This window comes from Saccopteryx leptura, chromosome 1 (assembly GCF_036850995.1).
Source record: "Saccopteryx leptura isolate mSacLep1 chromosome 1, mSacLep1_pri_phased_curated, whole genome shotgun sequence".
NCBI classification, from domain to species: Eukaryota; Metazoa; Chordata; class Mammalia; order Chiroptera; family Emballonuridae; genus Saccopteryx; species Saccopteryx leptura.
Genome location: NC_089503.1, coordinates 363,658,335 through 363,664,174, shown reverse-complemented (window position 1 = coordinate 363,664,174; position 5,840 = coordinate 363,658,335). Strand labels below are relative to the sequence as shown.

The following is a 5,840-nucleotide window of genomic DNA, read 5'->3' as shown; positions in this document are numbered from 1 at the left end:
TCCAGAATCACATGTGCTTTTTTTTAACGTCTTAAGAAATTCTTTGCTATATCAAGACCATCTGTAATATTTTTTTCTTAATTTTTTTTTTAAATTTTTTTTATTTTTTAAATTTTTTACAGAGACAGAGAGTGAGTCAGAGAGAGGGACAGACAGGGACAGACAGACAGGAATGGAGAGATGAGAAGCATTAATCATTAGTTTTTCATTGCACGTTGCAACACCTTAGTTGTTCATTGATTGCTTTCTCATATGTGCCTTGACCGTGGGCCTTCAGCAGACTGAGTAGCCCCTTGCTGGAGCCAGCGACCTTGGGCTCAAGCTGCTGGAATTTTGCTCAAACCAGATGAGCCCGCGCTAAAGCTGGCGACCTCGGGGTCTTGAACCTGGGTCCTCTGCATCCCAGTCTGACGCTCTATCCACTGAACCACTGCCTGGTCAGGCTTTTTTCTTAATTCTTAAAGTTCTGCCATTCATATGTAAACCATTACATCACCTGGAATTGATTTTTGTGTAGAGCAGTAGATAGGTAATACCCCCCCCCCCTATAGATAGCCAATTGTCCCAGCACCATTTAGAAATGTCCATTTTTCTCCATTGACTTGTACAATGGATCTGTCATATACCAAGGCTTCTTCATAGGTGTGGGTCCATTTCTGGGTTTTGTTCAATTGGTTGATTGGTCTATACTTGTGTCAATATCACATGTTCTTAAGTACTATGGAATTATGATTGACCTTCCATCTACCTGAAGGGCCTTTGGTTTTTCTTTATGGTTATATTCTTGGCCAGCCTTTCCTCGTCACCCTTTCTAAAATGTCAGTGTCGCCCTGGCTGGTTGGCTCAGCGGTAGAGCATCGGCCTAGTGTGCCGAGGACCCGGGTTCGATTCCCGGCCAGGGCACACAGGAGAAGCGCCCATTTGCTTCTCCACCCCTCCGCCGCGCTTTCCTCTCTGTCTCTCTCTTCCCCTCCCGCAGCCAAGGCTCCATTGGAGCAAAGATGGCCCGGGCGCTGGGGATGGCTCTGTGGCCTCTGCCTCAGGCGCTAGACTGGCTCTGGTTGCAACATGGCGACGCCCAGGATGGGCAGAGCATCGCCCCCTGGTGGGCAGAGCGTCGCCCCATGGTGGGCGTGCCGGGTGGATCCCGGTCGGGCGCATGCAGGAGTCTGTCTGACTGTCTCTCCCTGTTTCCAGCTTCAGAAAAATGAAAAAAAAAAAAAATGTCAGTGTCTCTTCCAAAAACTTTGTATCCTCCTTCTCTGCTTTATTTTTTTCTCTTTAGTAATTATTAGTTAACATAGTAATGTGTATACTTTTCTTGTTTATTGTCGCTCTTTCTCACTGGAATATCAGGTTTGCGAGGGCGAAGATTTGGGGCTGTTTCATCACTCTTGTATCCCCATCATAGAAAACATTGCCTGGCACTTACTAGGTGCTCAATTCATATTTCTAAATCAAATAACATAATGTTGATATATGGAGGGTAATTCTTCTCTCTGCCCTTCCCTTTAAGAATATGATTTTTTCTTTAGTTCCCTTGGTTCTTGATGTTAGATGAATAAAAGCAATTTGAAGCAAAAGAAGGAAGAACGAGGTGTTCCTTAAGGTTTCTTCCCCAGCCATATCCTGGAGGTGGGCAGAGAAGTGGACAGGGTGGAGGGACCAGTATTTGGCTAACTGTACATTAGCTTTTAGGGTTTGGCTGTCCTGCTGGAAGGTCCCCTGGCCTGTTTTCCATGACAAGCAGAGCTGGCAGGACCAGGAGTTTATAGCATCCTCACTGGGTAAAGAAATGTACCATGCTTTTGGTTTTTAAGATGACCCACACCACGCCCACACTGAACGCTCACTTTGATTTACCAAGCTATGGCAATTAGAATCTCAGCTGTAAGCGTGACACACTCCAGGACAGAAGTCCTGGAATTGGAGTCATCTGGCGGTGAATGCTCTGTGGGACAGTCTGTCTGCAGCTGGGTACTGCCCAGGGCCGACACTGAATTGAGCAGTGATGATTCATGGAAATTCTGTCAGAGAAGGTATTCTGTGCTTTATTACCGGATAAATTAGGAAGCCAAGTCATTCTGGAAGGAATGTGTATGAAGTTTTCAGAGGAGGACTTGAAGTTTTATAGGTTGGAGTCACATTTGATTCAAACCACCTGTTGGAAAGTCAAGCTGAACCCATCACTTTTCTCGTACATCTGTCACATTTTGCGTCAGTTCAGTATAATAAATATTTGTTGAGGGCCCACAGAGTGCCAGACGCTGAGGTTACAAAGATGAACAACACCGTGGTCCTGTTTCTGAGATGCTTATTATGGTCGAGTGGAAGTAAATGTTATAGTTTATATGTATTTTCTGACCCTCATTGTGAGGCTAGTGTTTGTAATTTATGAGCATCTTTGTTGCCAGGGTTGAGCCTTGTGTCAACCCACTTTTGTTGACGAAAAACAACAAAACGCTCACAGTAATATACTACTGAACTGTATAACATTGCACATTGTTGGTACTGTGATATGTAGATTTGTATTGCAATTGCCTCCGGCTACAGAAAACTGTCTTCACAGTAAGGTGGTGACCCAAACTGGCACCAGAAAACAATGAAGGTGCTGGAATAGCTGACAGAGACTATTTTGTTCTCTGTGGCTTAAAATAGATTTTTAAAATGATGAAAGGCAGCTATCATGGGACATGTTTAGTAAGATATTAGTAATGTTAAACGTGCATTTTTTATTCAGTTCTGAGTTGGTCATAAAATGACATTACTTCATCTTTTAATTTGGAAGATATTATGGTAGGTTCTTTAGGGATCATAAAGACAAACAAAAGGGCCTGTACAAAAACAATTTAAAAGCTAGTAGTGCCTGAACTGTGGTGGCGCAGTGGATAAAGCATCAACCTGGAAGGCTGAGGTTGCCGGTTCAAGACCCCAGGCCTGCCTGGTCAAGGCACATATGAGAAGCAACGATGAGTCGATGCTTCCTGCGCCTTCCTCCCTGCACCCCACCCCCACCTTTCTCTCTCTCATCTCTCTAAAATCAATCAATAAAAAAACCTTTAAAAGTCCCCCCCAAAGAAAAGCTAGTAGTGCTAGTATTCTTCACTTGCTGCATATCTTTACAAACCTTTTTTAAAAAATATTTTTTATTTATTCATTTTAGAGGGAGAGAGAGAGAGAAGAGGGGAGGAGCAGGAAGCATCCACTCCCATATGTGCCTTGACCAGGCAAGCCCAGGGTTTCAAACTGGCAACTGCAGAGCTTCCAGGTCAATGCTTTATCCACAGCTCCACCACAGGTCATGCTAGAAACCTTTTAAAATAGTGTACAAACTTGGCGAGTAGGTGTGCTTTCCTGAGGAGTGTGTATGTTAGATCATTAGAGGTTCATGTTCCTAAAAGATTAAGAAAAAGAATTGTACTGCCTCACCAGGCAGTGGTGTGCATTGGATAGAGTGTCAGACTGGGACATGGAGTACCCAGGTTAGAAACTCTGAGGTTGTCGGCTTGAGCACAGGTCCAGCTGGTTTGAGCAAGGCTAACCAGCTTGAGCCCAAGGTCGCTGGCTTGAGCAAGGGGTCACTCAGTCTGCTAAAGCCCCCCCCCCCCCCCCCCCCCCCGTCAAGGCACATATTAGAAATCAATCAATGAACAACTAAGGTGCCGCAACAAAGAATTGATACTTCTCATCTCTCTCCCTTCCTGTCTGTCTGTCCCTCTCTCTGCCTCTGTCACACACACACACACACACACACACACACACACACACACAGAATTGTACATATGGGAATTACAAAAGCATGGGGGTTTGAACCAGGAGTAACCTAGATGGCATAAGGGAAATCTCAATAGGATGAAGGCAGTATTTGACCACTAATAAATAGGGAGGAGTCTAACACTTGGGAGGGGATCAAGCTCTTGAAGTGAGGAGACCACTGCAAAGAGAGACACAAAGTAGGGATGTGCACTGGCCTCTTTGGGGGAAGAGCTGGTAGTTAAGTTGGAGGGCATGTATAGGCAATAACCTCACCAAATCTTGGGACCATGCTGTGGGAAGCCTTCAAATATTTGTTGAATGATTAAAATAGAACATTAAAACTATCATCAAATGCTCATATATTTTACTCCACTGTCAGTGCCTTAGTTGCCATGAATGTTAGCATTTTTATGTTTGTGGAAGAGTATTTTTTAACTATCCAAAGAAATATGTAATAGACATCAAATATTGTAGAGATAAGGGCATTGGCATTTAAGTCAAAGTGGAACAATTTATGACCGGACTGAGGAGAAAACCAAGAAAAGTTAAACAAAAATCAGCATTGCTCAGAGGGTCTGTCTTGCACATAAAATTCTTTTTTTTTTTTTTTTTGTATTTCTCTGAAGCTGGAAATGGGGAGAGACAGCCAGACAGACTCCCGCATGCGCCCGACCGGGATCCACCCGGCACGCCCACCAGGGGCAACGCTCTGCCCACCAGGGGGCGATGCTCTGAGACCAGAGCCACTCTAGCGCCTGGGGCAGAGGCCAAGGAGCCATCCCCAGCGCCCGGGCCATCCTTGCTCCAATGGAGCCTTGGCTGCGGGAGGGGAAGAGAGAGACAGAGAGGAAGGGGGGGGGGTGGAGAAGCAAATGGGCGCTTCTCCTATGTGCCCTGGCCGGGAATCAAACCCGGGTCCCCCGCACGCCAGGCCGACGCTCTACCGCTGAGCCAACCGGCCAGGGCCGCACATAAAATTCTAATTGTAATGAATAATATCTTCCCAGATTGTAAGAAAAGGGGAGGACAGGGATTGGTGCACATTTGGAGGAGAGAAGGAGTTGCAGTCTCCTCATAGTAGTCAGAAGCATCCCAGTAAAATGTTAATGCTGTGGCAATACTGACTTTTACTAGTTCTCATCAAGTTTTATTGCTTGAAGCAAAGTGTTAACAGTGTCTGTGACTGTGTGAAGGTATCAGTGGATAGCAGCATCATAGGTGGGTTTCTTTTCTTTTTAATATTCCAAAAATGTCCACAATGAGTATATAGTACCTTTATTCACTAGAAAAAACTATTTAAAAATTAATATGGTTGCCTGACCAGGTGGTGGCGCAGTGAATAGAGCATCATCCTGGGATGCTGAGAACTCAGGTTCAAAACCCTGAGATCTCTGGCTTGAGCACAGGCTCACCAGCTTGAGTGCTGGGTCGCCAGCTTGAGCGTGGGGTCGCCAGCTTGAGTGTGGGGTCACCAGCTTGAGTGTGGGATCATAGACATGATTCCATGGTCCCTGGCTTGAGCCCAAAGGTTGCTGGCTTGCAGCCCAAGGTCCCTGGTTTGAATTCAAGGTTGCTGGCTTGAGCAAGGGGTCACTGGCTCAGCTGGAGCCCTTCCCGCCCCCATATAAGAAAGCAATCAATGAACAACTGAGGTGTCACAACTATCAGTTGATGCTTTTCATCTCTCTCCCTTCCTATCTGTCCCTGTCTGTCCCGCTCTCTCTCTCTCTCACTCACTAAATAATAATAATAACAAAAAAAATAATAAAATAATGTCAATTAACTAATGTTTTTACAAAACTGGGAACTTACAGCATATGGGGGTTTTATGTATTCTGCTCTGTTACCTTAATAGTATCCTGAGTATTTTCCCAGGTTGATATTTTTTAAGAACATTTGCATTTTGAATGGCTGTGTAATGTCCCATGGTATGAACATACCATGATTTAGTCATTTTTTTTCTGGGTTTTCACTTATACTAAGTGCAATGAAGTTTCTTGAAATTTTTGTGTCTATTTATGGACTGATTTACATAGGTGACATTATTGGGTCAAAGTGTATGTGGTATTCCAGAATTGTAACAC

General features: G+C 44.6%; 1 non-coding gene across 1 annotated transcript; it reads left to right on the top strand.

Moving 5' to 3' along the window:
• The first annotated feature begins 827 nt into the window (after window positions 1-827).
• TRNAT-AGU (transfer RNA threonine (anticodon AGU)) lies at window positions 828-903 on the top strand. Its single transcript has one exon. It is a non-coding gene; the product is annotated as a tRNA-Thr (tRNA).
• Window positions 904-5,840: the final 4,937 nt, after the last annotated feature.